The sequence below is a fragment of the Lygodium microphyllum genome, chromosome 28 (assembly GCF_053477565.2).
Source record: "Lygodium microphyllum isolate KBCC chromosome 28, Lygodium_microphyllum_v1.1.10, whole genome shotgun sequence".
NCBI classification, from domain to species: Eukaryota; Viridiplantae; Streptophyta; class Polypodiopsida; order Schizaeales; family Lygodiaceae; genus Lygodium; species Lygodium microphyllum.
In genome coordinates, this window is record NC_141162.1 from 74054039 (window position 1) to 74068396 (window position 14358).

A 14358-nucleotide genomic window follows, 5' to 3' on the forward strand; every position below is an offset into this window, starting at 1 on the left:
TAAAGAAAAGTGGCCTACAAAGTCAAACAATGCATAATTGACTACACTAATCAGCTAGTGCTATAGCTATGCTAGTTATAAGTAGATATAGATAACTAAATATAATAAATTATAAGTTAATGGCCATCTAAGAATCACAATGACCACTAATGTGCTATGTGTAGATGTGTGAACCCATCTAACTAGATAGTACATCATTAATGTCTATATGTGTTAAGCTTACTATCTCAACAAAAGGACTACTAAAACCTTTAAAAATAACTAATTTTGGGATAATAAAACCCTATCAAACATAGTACTCTAGCTAATAGTTAGTACTATATTCATTCTAAATGCTTTGAATCTAATGAAGCTCTATGTTAACTCTGAAATGCTATGAAGTTAAGTTGTGGCTATGTGTTATGTCTCTTGAAGTCAAGAATAACAAACCTAAAACTATTAAGAAGAAAATGCCTAAACCCTTGTAGACAAGGACTTATATTCACTAAACTACCATGCAATAAATGAGAACTAATTCTTTCTATAAAAATGTGCTCTAAATAGGAGATTTATGGTAAAACTCTTGGACTATGAAACTTTCTTTATACTTAGAAGAGAACCTCTAAAAGACAAAAGCTTGTCTTTCTTATTGAATAAGTATCTTATTTGACAAAGTTATTTACTGAAATGTGATTGGGAAATTCCTATTTAAAAAGAAAAAAAAATGTGCCTAGTAGGACATGATTTATTGCTGCGGAATGAGTGAGGGAAAGAGAGACATGGAGAGAGAGAGAGGGGGGGAGGGAGGGAGGGAGGGAGGGAGAGGGAGGGAGAGAAAGAGAGAGGAAGAGAGAGATAAGAAGAAGAAGAAGAAGAAGAGGGAGAGAAAGCGAGAAGTGAGAAGAAAGAGAGACGAAGAAGAAGAAGAAGAAGAAGAAGAAGAGAGAGAGAGAGGGGGGGGGAGGGGGGGAGGGGGAGGGGGAGGGGGAGGGGGAGAGACACCCTGGGAAGGATCTCCTTCTCTTTCCCTCCTTAGAGGGTGTCCACACGCATTCTTTCTTCTCCCGTTTCTCGCAAACCCATACCCCATTTCTATGAGATTATCTTTCAATCGCAAGCTCATTTTGCTCCCCAAATACGCCCCACTAATCAAACCAAGGTGCGGAAATCTTGTGCAACTCGCGTCTAAGGGAGACAAAGATCGAGAATGGTCCCCAAGTGAAAAATGATGCGCACCGATGGAAACCCCACAACGAGCAACAAAGCCTCAGCGAGGGCATCATGGCCAAATATCCAACTGCGATACTGGTCCTAAGTAACGTATTCTCAAATTAATAGATGCTTGCTTTGACTCCCGCATGAGAAAGCATTAGGCCATATTATGCCACTTGAGAATAGGACATTGGAAAGGATAATCTGCATCGCAAGTACTCGAAGGATTGAATTTTCCAAATGCGTGTATCAAGAGGAGTTAATTGTATTTAGTTGATATGCCATGAATTCATAAGCAACATATATGGCTTCAAGCATTGTCAACTTCCCGTCCTCACAATAGTAGGTGCGTTTCCATCACTTCGAAGGTATATGTTGCAACTTGCATGCCTGATGGATTGCATGGCAAGCAACTTAGTCTAGAAAAGCATCATTTTCGAAGCTCTAGACCTTTGCCCAAGCTCTTGTTAATAGCTCATGTTTGATAGATTGGGAGTCTTGATATTGTGCATAGCTAGTGCAAACAATAATCATTAGGATTAAGATCCATCCAATAGAGACTATGTTTATCAATCCTATTCGAGGTTGGGCTAGACGCAACAACTCTAGGGCAAGTGAAGAGCTCATGGATTGGAAAACCCTAAGTCGAAGGAAAGACTAATGCTTTTGTACTTGTTGGGAAGAAGGTTGGGTTGTCAATCAATATAAGTGATTAGTAGAACTTATGTCTTGTATAGGATGCAAAATCGTAACATATGCCTTAGCCAAAAGAAGGGTGTGTTAGGTAAATTTTACATAGAACCTCTCCTGATACCAAGGGGGAGAGCAAATACGCAATGGAAAGGTTATCACAACTATTTCTACAAGGTTTGGAAAGGAGTACCATTGTTTTGTTGATTGATCAAATAACATCCTAAATGCTGTTGCATTAAATTGACTATTGGAATGTGATTGGATGATTACTCCAAGTGCTTGTGTTTGATGGTAAATGCATGGTGGGGTCTGTGATGACAAATTTCCATGGGGAGTAAAGGAATGTTTTCTTGATGATATTAGGCTGATTGCCATGATTGTGCTTACTTGTATTAATTAAGGAAGGATATTTTGCACGAGTGGATCATCTCCAAGGTCATGCCATGTTTCAACCCGAGAGGACACTGCTCGATTTGCAGGCCAAAGGTCAAGTGTTGAAAAGGCCAACCATGAATAGTGTGTCTCACTCCTAGGCGGCTTGGGGTCAATGGAGATCTAGACACACTTGTCTAATCCGAAACAAAGTTGGCAAAACTGCCAACGCCTAAGGCATTGGAAGATCCTATTCTAGATAATCGATGGAAATTATGGTGCCATGTCATCTGGACCAGGTACTTCTATTGGACAGAAGGGATACATAATTTCTCCTGTATGGGCAGGGGACAAAGATTAGCATGAAGATAATTTAAGCAATTTGTTTGAACTTGTTTGTCAAAGGATTGCTTGCTCTGTATTCGTGTCTGTGCCATAAATTATGTGAACAAACACTATTCCCTAAAAGGCTTAATTACTGAAGCATATGTTAAATGTCACACATAAATGTAATAGGACCTAATTAGATAACTAAGGAATGCCTACTGAGGGAAGCGGGTGGACAAAACCCATGTTGGAAGAGAGAGAGAGAGAGACAGAGTGGAGCAGAAGATGAGCTTCAGCTCATTGTTGTTCTTCTTCCATTATTCTTCCATCATACAACCTGAAAGACACTTACACACATAGGTATGACTAACCAAGATTAACTGTGGTTAACTCACTGACTACACTGACTTATTGAATGTCACACACGTGTACAGTTGTATCCAGCTAATGTCAATCACATACATAAAGATAGACTAACTGAAGAGTAATGGGAACTTGATATTCTAACACTCCCCCTCAAGCTTAAACCGTCTGATAAACTTCAAGTAGCTGTCTGAAATATATGAAATTTTCTTTACCAAGAGACTTGGTAAATATATCTGCTACTTGGTCTTCAGCCTTCACATGAATCAAATCAATCTTCCCTGTAAGAACCATTTCTCTTATGAAATGATAGTGAACCTCAATATATTTGGACCTGGCATGGTAGACAGGATTGCTAGCCAACATAACACTACTGAGGTTATCATAATGCAATCTCACTATGCTTTCTAGCTATATTCCCGATTCTTTCAACAGTTTCATCAACCAAACTGCTTTGCAAGCCACTAAGGTAGCTCCTCTGTACTCAGCTTTTGTACTAGACAATGCAATAGTACGCTATTTCTTGCTCTACCAACTAATCATGCTGCTGCCCAATCCAAATGCATGACCATTGGTTGACTTCCTGTCATAGGCACAACCAGCCCAATCAGTATCAGTAAACCCTGTCAAGTCAAGGGATTTTCCATTTGCATAAAATAGCCCATAATCTATAATACCCTTTATATATCTCATGGTCCTCTTGACTACATCTAAATGTGGTTTGTGAGGCTTCTACATGAACTAACTAATCAGCCCCACAGCATAACATAAGTCAGGACATGTAATAGTAGAGTATATCAAGCTGCCCACCATTTGTCGATACATCATCACATTCTCTATGTCATTTCCAACATCAATCTATAGCTTGATATTCTGATCAAGAGGTGTCTCCATAGGCTTGCATTCAACCATACCATACTTCTGTAACATGTCATGAGCATACTACTTCTGTTAGCAACCATATACCTTGAGGCCTAAAGACTACCTCAATCCCAAGAAAATACTTTATTTCACTAAGGTCTTTAACTCTGAATTCAGCCTATAAACATGATTTAATTTCAGCAATGCCCTCGTCATCATCTCGAGTGATGATAAGATCATCTACATAAACCACTAGAAACACATATCCATGATCTGTCTTCTTCGTGAACAAACTGTGATCTGCATCACCCAATCTAAATCCATGTTGCTGTAAATAACTACTAATCCGAGCATTCCATGCTCTAGGTGCCTATTTCAGTCCATATAAAGCCTTTTTCAACTTACATGCATGTGTAGAAAAGTTTGAATAAACATAGCCTTTAGGCTGTTCCATATATACTTTCTCAACCAAATCACCATTTAAGAAAGCATTCTTGACATCCATTTGCCATAATTTTTAGCCTTTGCATGTTGCCAAAGCAATGACAGTTCTGACTATTGCCATTTTAGCCACCAGACTGAAAGTCTCCTCATAGTCAAGGCCATATTGCTGCGCATACCCTTTTGCAACCAGCATGACCTTATAGCATTCTAACGAACCATCTAACTTGTGCTTAACCTTGTACACCCATTTGCAGCCAATGGGGACTTTGTCTTCAGGCAACTCAACTAATTCCCATGCCTCATTTTCAGCCAAGGCTGTATACTCCTCATCCATGGCAGCACACTAGTTATCATTTGTAACTGCATCATCAAACTTTGTAGGTTCTTTATAACCTGTCACGCTATCCATATATGCATAATGGCAGGCTAAATAACTAGTGTGTGTAAACCTATCAACTGGTTTTTTGACTCTCTCATATCTTCATAATTATGGCTCACTCTAAACTTGCCTCTCATGAGGCAGTATATAACAACTCTGCCTTGCTCTAGGCATCATAATAGACGGAATGCCCAACTCACTATCTAAATGGTTGTTGTTAGATGACTCATAACTTGCTATAAGTGGACCTTTCACATCCTCAAGCATCTTTTCTTTTCCCTTATCCAATCTCCCCCTCACTGACATATCCGTGTCAGTGGATGTAGGAGTACGACTCCGCAAGTGTCCTAACCAAGGACTTACTATAGGTGACCCATCACTTGTAAGACCACTCATAGATGTACTCACTGTAGATGTATTTTTAGCATTACTAGTGCTGACTGATCCATAGTAGCCATTGCAACCGGATTACCATACCACGACGCGAGGTCATCAAAAACAACATCTCTACTAATCAATGTCTCATGTGTAGATGGTACATAATACTTGTAAGCTTTTCGGTCTTGTGCATAACCAAGGAACACACTCTTGACAGCTTTAGGATCCAATTTTTTCCTCTTTTCATCAGGAACATGCACATATGCAATGTTGCCAAATACCTTCAAGTGTGAAATGTCAGGCTTATGACCATACAACCCCTCATATGGAGTTACATCATGAATCCCTACTGTAGGAGTTCTATTTAGCACATGGACAACAGTCACTATTGCTTCAGCCCAATAACCATTTAACAAACTCTTTTCATTCAGCATAGCTCTTTCCGATTCCATCAGTACCCTATTTTTCCTTTCTGCTACACTATTTTGCTACGGTGTATAGCTGCAATTTAACTGTCTTCTAATCCCATGTTTAGCAAGGTACTTGTCAAAGTAATTAGAGACATATTCTCCACCTCCATTTGATCTAAGACATGAAATTGTACAGCTCAACTCATTTTCAGCATGCTTCTTGAAGTCCTTGAATGCATCAAACACATCATCCTTATGTTTCAATATGTAAAGCCAAGTAGACTTGCTGAAATCATCAATGAAGGATATATAGTAATGAGCACCACCAAACAAAGCATTATGAGACAGACCCCATACATCTGAATGTACTAACTGCAAGGGTCGTGATCTATTCTTTACATATCTCATAAATGGAAACCTTGTCTGCTTTCCAAACTAACATGTATCACATACATGTCCAAAGCCACGATACTTGAACTTAGGCAGTCCAAGCACAATCTCCTTATGCTGCATAGATTTTAGCTTTTGTACATTCACATGGCCAATTCGCTTATGCCATATCTCAACATCCCGTGTAGCACCATCATCATGTGCAAACATGGTTGTTTTCAATTCTGGAATTGACACATCAAGAGTAAACATTCTGCCATCTCTTCGGCCTCTAGCAATCAATTTGTAGCCATTACCATAATCTTCAACAAAGCATCCATCTCTATTAAATCTCACTTGCAGATTTTGTTCTGCCGTCTGTCCAACTGATAAAAGATTCTTGGTTATTGTAGGTACATGTAGTACATCATGCAGGCTCTTTTTCTTGCCATCAGGTATCAACAATGGTACAATTCCTATGTGTTGAATGTCATGTTGGGTGTCATCTCCAGTACACACATAACCATGTGAACTTGCAACCATCTCATCAAACCATTCTCCATGGGGTGTCATATGATTTGAAGCCCATGAATCAATGTATTATGTCTCATCTTTGTTCTGCCTAGATGCATTCTTAGACACATGCTGCATGGCAAACAATCTGTCAATCTTCTCATCATGAGCACCGCTAGAAGATGCATAGTGCCCATATTGTTTGCCCTTTGCCTTCATATCTCCCTGCTTCTTGTAACAATCCTTTGCAATGTGTCCATATCTGCCACAGTAATGACAATCCTTATCTCTATTTGACTGATCATTTGACTGCCATGAACTAGATCCACCACCTCTACCATGGGGTGATCTCCCCCTATCTCTAAATCCACCAGATCCACCTTAGCCCTGTGTATTTATGCCATGCCAGGCATTTTGCTGATGCTGTCCATAAGTGTTTCGAGTGTCTCCTCAACCTCAAAAAGAGCCATCGTCTCTAACGCCTCTACCACACTGGCTAGAGTAAAGAACAGTGTCTCTGCTTTGAGATGTACTAGAACCTGTATTCAGCCCAAGCTTAACTTCCTCATGCAGTAGCAAAGCAATTAGCTCATCCCAATCAAGGGATTCAACTCTCACAAAAATAGATATGTCAAATGCTTTATACTATTTGCCAAGTCCATTCAATGTCACTACAATCATATCATCCTTAGACACTGAAGATCCAATGGTGGCAAGTTGCTCCGCTATGTTCTTAATCTCTGTAGTGTAGGCCTGAATGCTTTTTCAATTCCTAGACATGTTATTGAACTGTTCCTTTAGCTGAAACTTTCTTGCATGCGTTACGTTTCCATAATTCTTCATGAGTATGTCCCATGCATCCTTTGGGAAACTGCATTCAATAATCTGTATAACCATAGCATCTGATTTACATAAGGAAAACCAATGTAACACCTTGCATGCTCTCTTAGTCTATAGCTTATGAGCCCTTTTCTGATCATTTGTCGAATTCCTTTCATGTATTTCAGGTTCAGCCTCATCACCTGTACATAAGTCCCAATAACCTCTGCCAACCAAAAAATTCTTCATACAGAACTTCCATAAAGCAAAATTTTTGTTGTCCAGCTTTTCTCCCACAATTTGAGTGATATTGTTAGTGCCTTGAGCATTTGCCATAGTTGCATCTTAGGTATTCTGTGAGGTATACAACTTGTAAGTATCTAACTCCTTTTACTACAGTTCAGGACTAGTTTCCTGCTATTCAGGACAGTTTTTTACAATTCAGGACAGTTTCCCTGACAACCTACTTGCTATAAATTGTATTCCAACAATGAAAAAACATAGTCAACTGAGCATAAACCAAGCTCAAATCAGTTCAAAACATTCTATGGTAGTAGCAAAACATCCCAGCAACAAACTATGTCCATACAAGTATCAATGTTTATTCTGTATGTAAGTAGCATTACCAAATACAACCATCCCACTGCTATAACTAGTAGTATTTTCTCTATTAAAAAAAGACTATTTAGACCTCAGAACAGCCCCAAAACATCTCATTTAGTTGCCACTCTATGCAGGAGTTGATACATGTCCACTGGTCAAAAACAGCCCCAAAACATCTAATTCAGTTGCCACTCTATGCAGGAGTTGATACATGTCCATTGGTCAGAATATATTACATATATGTCAAGTGAAGATAATAGGTATCCTTCCTGCAGACAATAACCAGTCAATACCCTAGTATAACCAGCAAAAAATCAGTCCAAACTTTGGAATTTCAGCACTTACAATATCTAGAAAACATCTACCACTCAAGTGGTATGATCCAAGCATTTGTTAGTAGCAAATAAGCATCACAAATACTTCAACCCTGTAGGTATATTGTTTCCAAATTTAGGATAGCAACCACTTACTATTTCCAGCCTGCAAATAAGCTCCAAAACTGAGTATTTAACACTCCAATATCATGCTCAAATGCATGATAATAAGGGCATATACATTGTTAGGTTGAAAGCCACTAGTACCCTGGAATCACCTATTGTTTACTGCAGTAAATAGCTACTCTGCACAGGTCTATGCTGAATATCTCAAAATCTGCAAGAAATTTGAAAAAACTTTCTTCTGTAAAGTTGTAGACCACATCAAAATGGTCCTCGAGCCGTTTCTCCAAAAACCATTTCTGTAGCAAGATATAGCTTTTACAAAAAAAAAAAGGGCTACAGGCACAGTCTCCTTTGATGATGTTTTCTTCATATCTAATGTCTTGATGTCAAATGGCCACTGCCAAGCCTTCAGACTTCAGGCGTTGAAGCTCTAATACCATGTTGGAAGAGAGGGAGAGAGATAGAATGGAGTGGAAAGTGAGCCTTAGCCCATTGTTGTTCTTCTTTCATTATTCTTCCATCCTACAAATTGAAAGAGACTTACACACATAGGTATGACTAACCAAGACTAACTGTGGTTAAGTCACTGACTACACTGACTTATTGAATGTCACACATGTGTACAGTTGTATCCAACTAATATCGATCACACACATAAAGATAGCCTAATGGAAGGGTAACGGGAGCTTGATATTCTAACAACCCATCGAGGGTTTTGCCTTACGGTAGGGTGGTCCAGAGAACTGGGAGGCTTCTCACAAGGTTTTACCATCATTCCACCTTTAAGTATTGTTAGGCTAGAATCCCCATTTTAGGGGACCGGAATGGGACTATGCCCTACGGGCAGAGAGGTTGAGCGGTGCATCCCTCTCGTTTTCCATTCTCTTTGAAGCAAGTGTGTGCGGCATGGATTTGCTTCAGATTGGATATCTCTATGTAAAGTAGGGTGTCCAAAAACCAATACTAGAATGCTATCAAGAGGCCTTGACCACTAAGAACCCAGATCTCAAGTCGATCCTAGTGGGTTTTGGCCACGAACGTTCCATTGTGAGGCGATCTTGGAAAACCCTAGGCGACAAACCCTGGAACATTCCATGGGACTACCGAGCAACGATGCTTAGATTCATTTCTTGATGGATCGCTAAAGCATACTTAGACAATCGTTAGGCAGGCTAGTTACACGTGATAACCTTTCCAGCACATATTTGCTCTCCCCCCTTGATATCAAAGAGAGATACTATGCAGATTTTTTACTTGACATTATCCTCCTTTCCCCTAAGGAAAAGAATACGAGACAAATTTGTAATGATGCAAGACTATTTTCCAATGTGAAATAATCCTTGAATTATTGTGCGAGTTGTAATCAACTCATGGTTTGGCAACACAAGGTAAACTCTTTAACCGTTATTCAATGCGAAACCTTCATAGGATAGATGCGAAACTTTTAATGCAAGATCCTTTCATGTACCATTGATGTATGTCTCGTTTAATATTTCCCATGTATGTACTATCTATGCGCATAACCCTCAAGGTAACCCTGCAAACCTTGAATAATATTGTCCTAAGTAAAGACTAATTGAAGTCTTATCGATGCTTAATATCTTGTTGGGGGTAAATGCGCATCTGCCTAGCCGCCCGTGCATTACTACACCGACAGTACCCGCCACTGCACACTCTACAGGTGGTGGGTGCCCATCACCATCACTTTATTCTTTATTCTTTTAGTGACAGCTTGAATAAAGGAAGGCCCGGTCACACATTGTGACTGTTGGAGTTCCCATTTATGTCTCTCTCTCTTCTTGCTCTTGCTCTCAGCCATAGCTCACTTCCAAGCAAGATTCAATCCTTCTCACCTTTCAACTGGTATTAGAGCTTGGCTTCCTGACTTCCCGAGCTTGGTTCATGGCATTCTCAACTTCTATTCAAATACCTACAACAGTGGCTCTCCTTCCTAGCAGCCATAGTTGACCTTCCCAAGCTCCCGACACTCTCCAACTTCCCAAGCACCTTTCCGGCCTATTGAGACACCCTCAGGGCATTGCTACAGAGGTATTGAAGTGTTCTTTTAGTGATTTTATTGAGTTCTCAGGTTGCAATCAATCAGGGAGACCATATCTCAAACCCTTGGAGCTTGTATCTTGCTCCCCCTTGCATTTGGGGACTTGATGCTTGTTGTGTGCCTCCTTGGGCACCCCCCCTAGAGCTTCTAATCATTGCCATTGAGGCCACATTATGTACAGTAGCAGAATAACACATCAAAAAAATTTCACCATTTTTGGTTGATTCTTGGATAGCATAACACAGCATCACACCTACTCCTTAGTGATGGCTATGTCATGCTTCTTTGGGCTTGGCAATGCACTTGGCTATGGTCTCTAACATGTGTTGAAGCCTCCTTGATCATTGGCATCAGATTTGTGTCTAATCTCTGCATTCCAGGACTATTTACAATAGTCCCACAGCCATGTTATACATAAGTCACATTAGCATCTAATGATATGCTTGTTTGGGCACTTCTGCTTAACCGGTTTGGTACCTATTGATGCCCGATTGTTTGGGGGATGCAAGGCACATGTTATGCCATCATTTTGGACTGATTTTCTTACTGAAAATACTCAATTTTAATAGTAAATATTTGATGTATTAGAGTGGGCTGAAGCTATCATACATGCCTTTGTTTATACCTATTGATTTCGGGCCATGTCTTTGGGATATGCAATGAAGTATTGACCTTCGGGGTATGACATTGCGCTTGTCTTTGGTTCTGGATCTTCGTTTGAGCTTGATCTTAGCTTTGGAATGCATTTGATGCACCATCTTGGATATACATATGGCATGTATGTTACCTATGTCTGACTAGTCTTGACATGCTTGGCCTATGCCACTACTACATGCTAGTTACATTGTTTGGAGCCAATTGCTACTAGAGCCTTGTCTTGGCTTGCATTTGGATTCTCGAAACTTACTTGGGACATTTTCTTGGCTTTCCAAAGTTGTATTTGGGATACAGTTGATGTCTATGGATGCTCTAATTGGAGGCTACAGAATCTATATGCTCATGATGTCTTATTGATGCTTGGTCATGGGCCTTTCACCATCACTTGTGCTATCATATGCCTTTCTTGAGCTTCTTGGCTTGATCCATATGGCTTTTGTGCCAGTGGGAGCATCTTTGGATGCTTGATAGACATTGAGCATGTGGTTTATGCTATTGAGCTTTGAGTCTTCTGAGACTGGGATCTTCTTCACTTGGATGTTTTATGGTTGATATGCCATGGTCCACATACATGTACTTGGGCTGATTTGGGCTTTGGACTCCCTGAGCATACACCTCCTTGTGTCAAGTCTTGCCAGTGTTGTGTACACTTTGCCCTATTACACAGGGGGTGTCCCGGCTTACTGACAGATTTGTTTGACATGCTTGGGTGTTTGCTCGATGTCTGTATGATTCTCACATGTTGATTTATGCCCACTTGATGTTAGTTATGCTTTGACAGTCAGTGGTTGCCTTGGTGCATTTATTTTGCCTACAGTTTGCTCTCATTGTACCTGACTGTAATTTATTATAGCAAGTAGTTATGCATGGACTTGCATGGAATTTTCATGCTGAATCATCCTGATTTTATAAACTTTTGATGGTACTTGGTGGGCAGCATCATTAGCTATTAGTTTTGGTCATTTTGCCTTGGCTTTGGTGGTATTTTGGCTGTTTACAACAAAAAATAGCAAGTAGTTTTGAACTATATGCACCATTTTGGACTACAGTATGACATCTTCTTCCATTGACAGTGCTATCTTCAACATCAATAAGCTTGATGGTACAAATTATTCCTATTGGAAGAGCCAAGTTTGGTAGGTAGTATTGGAGCAAAAATCTCAAATCAAACCACTAAGGATGCATTGCGAGCAGCCTCAAACTATGGCTGATGACGAATAGGATGAGCTTGATGACTTATGCAAGTCCACCCTCATCTTGTCTCTCACTTAACAGGTGTATTACAATGTGGTTGAGGAAGCACAAAGTGCTTAGCAGCTTTGGAATAAAATTAAGAACCTCTATGACAAGAAAAGTCCACCAAGTCAAATGTATTGGCTGTAGCAGCTTATGGACCTACGCATGAAGGAGAATATGACAATGTCTACTCATTTGAGCGAGCTACATGCTATTCTCAAGAACTTGATTTCGCAAGGCATTACCTTTAATGGTGAGGTTACTCCATTGTTTTTGCTTGGGACTCTTAGTGAGTCATGGGATGTATTCTGTACTACCTTATGTGCTTCTGCTACTATTTTGAACTTGCCTGATGTAGAGAGTTCTCTTCTACAAGAAGAGATCAATTGTAAGAACTTGGATGCCTCTCGTGTATTGCATGCTTTGACTATTAGAGGCAGAGATGGTAATGGAAAGAATGACCATGGGTATGGACGTGGTAGAGAGTCGCAAAAATTGAGGTCTATGTCACATGGTAAGTCGCGCAACAAGTCTCGTGGAAGAAATGCTAATGTGACATATCATCATTGCGGCAAGAAGGTTCATATACACCCACAGTGTCATGAGTTGCGCAAAGAGAAGGGGAGAGACAAAGTATAGGAAAAGTCCTCTAATCACAACATTATGCCTACAAAATCCAGTGTGAAAATTGAGGAGACAAATGTCATGCAAACTTATGACTCCGATGGGGAGTACATACTTGCAGCTAGTTCTTGTGATACTACGTCATTGATCGATGTTCACTCTATGTATACACAATGTTGGCTTTTGGATTCTGGTGCTTTATTTCTAATAAACTGAAGTGGAGGGAGTCTGTGAGATAGATCAGATCAGAGATCAGGAGCTCCATGTTATCTTCACCTCCATTATTCTTCTTCCCTTCTCTAAGTCAACTAAAACAAGTGGTATCCTCAAAAGATAGATACCCCCAACTTTACCTAATGCTTTGGTAAAGATATCAACAACTTGGTCATTTGTTTTCACATGGACCAAGTCAATCTCTCCATCAATGACTTTTTCTCTAATGAAATGATAGTGCACTTCTATGTGTTTTGTCCTTGCATGGTAGACTAGGTTCTTTGCCAACATAATGCTACTAACATTGTCACAATACATAATGACTCCACCATCAATCTCTATCCCCATGTCATATAAGATCAATCTCAGCCATGTCTACTCACATGCTGCCAATGCAGTGCCTCTATACTCTGCTTCAATGCTTGATAGAGCAACTGTAGGTTGCTTCTTACTACTCCAACTTACCATGGCTGATCCAAATGAGAATGCATAGCCACTAGTAGATCTTCTATCCATAGAACTACCTATCCATTCTGCATCTGAGTATCCAAACAATGTAGGCTTGATTCCTTTGCCATAAAACAAGCCAAATCCAGTTGTCTTCTTCACATACCTAAGAACTCTTCTCACTATATAGAAATGTGATTTGCATGGTTTTTGCATAAAGTGACTTATCAATCCAACAACATAACTCAAGTTTGGTCTTGTAATGGTCAAGTAGATAAGACTACCAACCGTCTTTCTAAACATAGTGGCATCCTCAACATAAGATCCATCATCCATCAACTTAACATTTTGATCCAATGGTGTATCAACCGGTTTGCATCCTGTCATGCCATATTTTTTCAACATCTCCAATGCATATTGCCTTTGTATCAACCATATACCATGAGGTGTGTCAATAACCTCAATACCCAAGAAGTATCTCAACAAACCAAGGTCCTTTATATCAAACTCTTTATGTAACCCATGCTTGACTTTAGTAATCTCCTTCTCAAGTGTACCTATAATAATGAGATCATCAACATAGATGACAACAACAACCATATCATCTTCTGTATGCCTCACATAAAGTAAATAATCAGCTTTGCTTTGCTGAAATCCCATACTGCATAAGAATTTTCTGATTCTATCACACCATGCTCTTGGTGCTTGCTTCAGTCCATATAAATCCTTCTTCAACTTGCATACATAATGTGGGTATTTTGGACCCACATAGCCCTCTGGTTGATCCATGTACACTTTCTCTTCTAAGTTGCCATTCAAAAATGCATTTTTCATATCCATTTGATAAAGCTTCCAACCATAGATAGAAGCCAAAGCAATTACCGATCTAATTGTCATCATTTTAGCTACTGGACTAAATGTTTCTTCATAGTCCAAACCATAAGTTTATGCATATCCTTT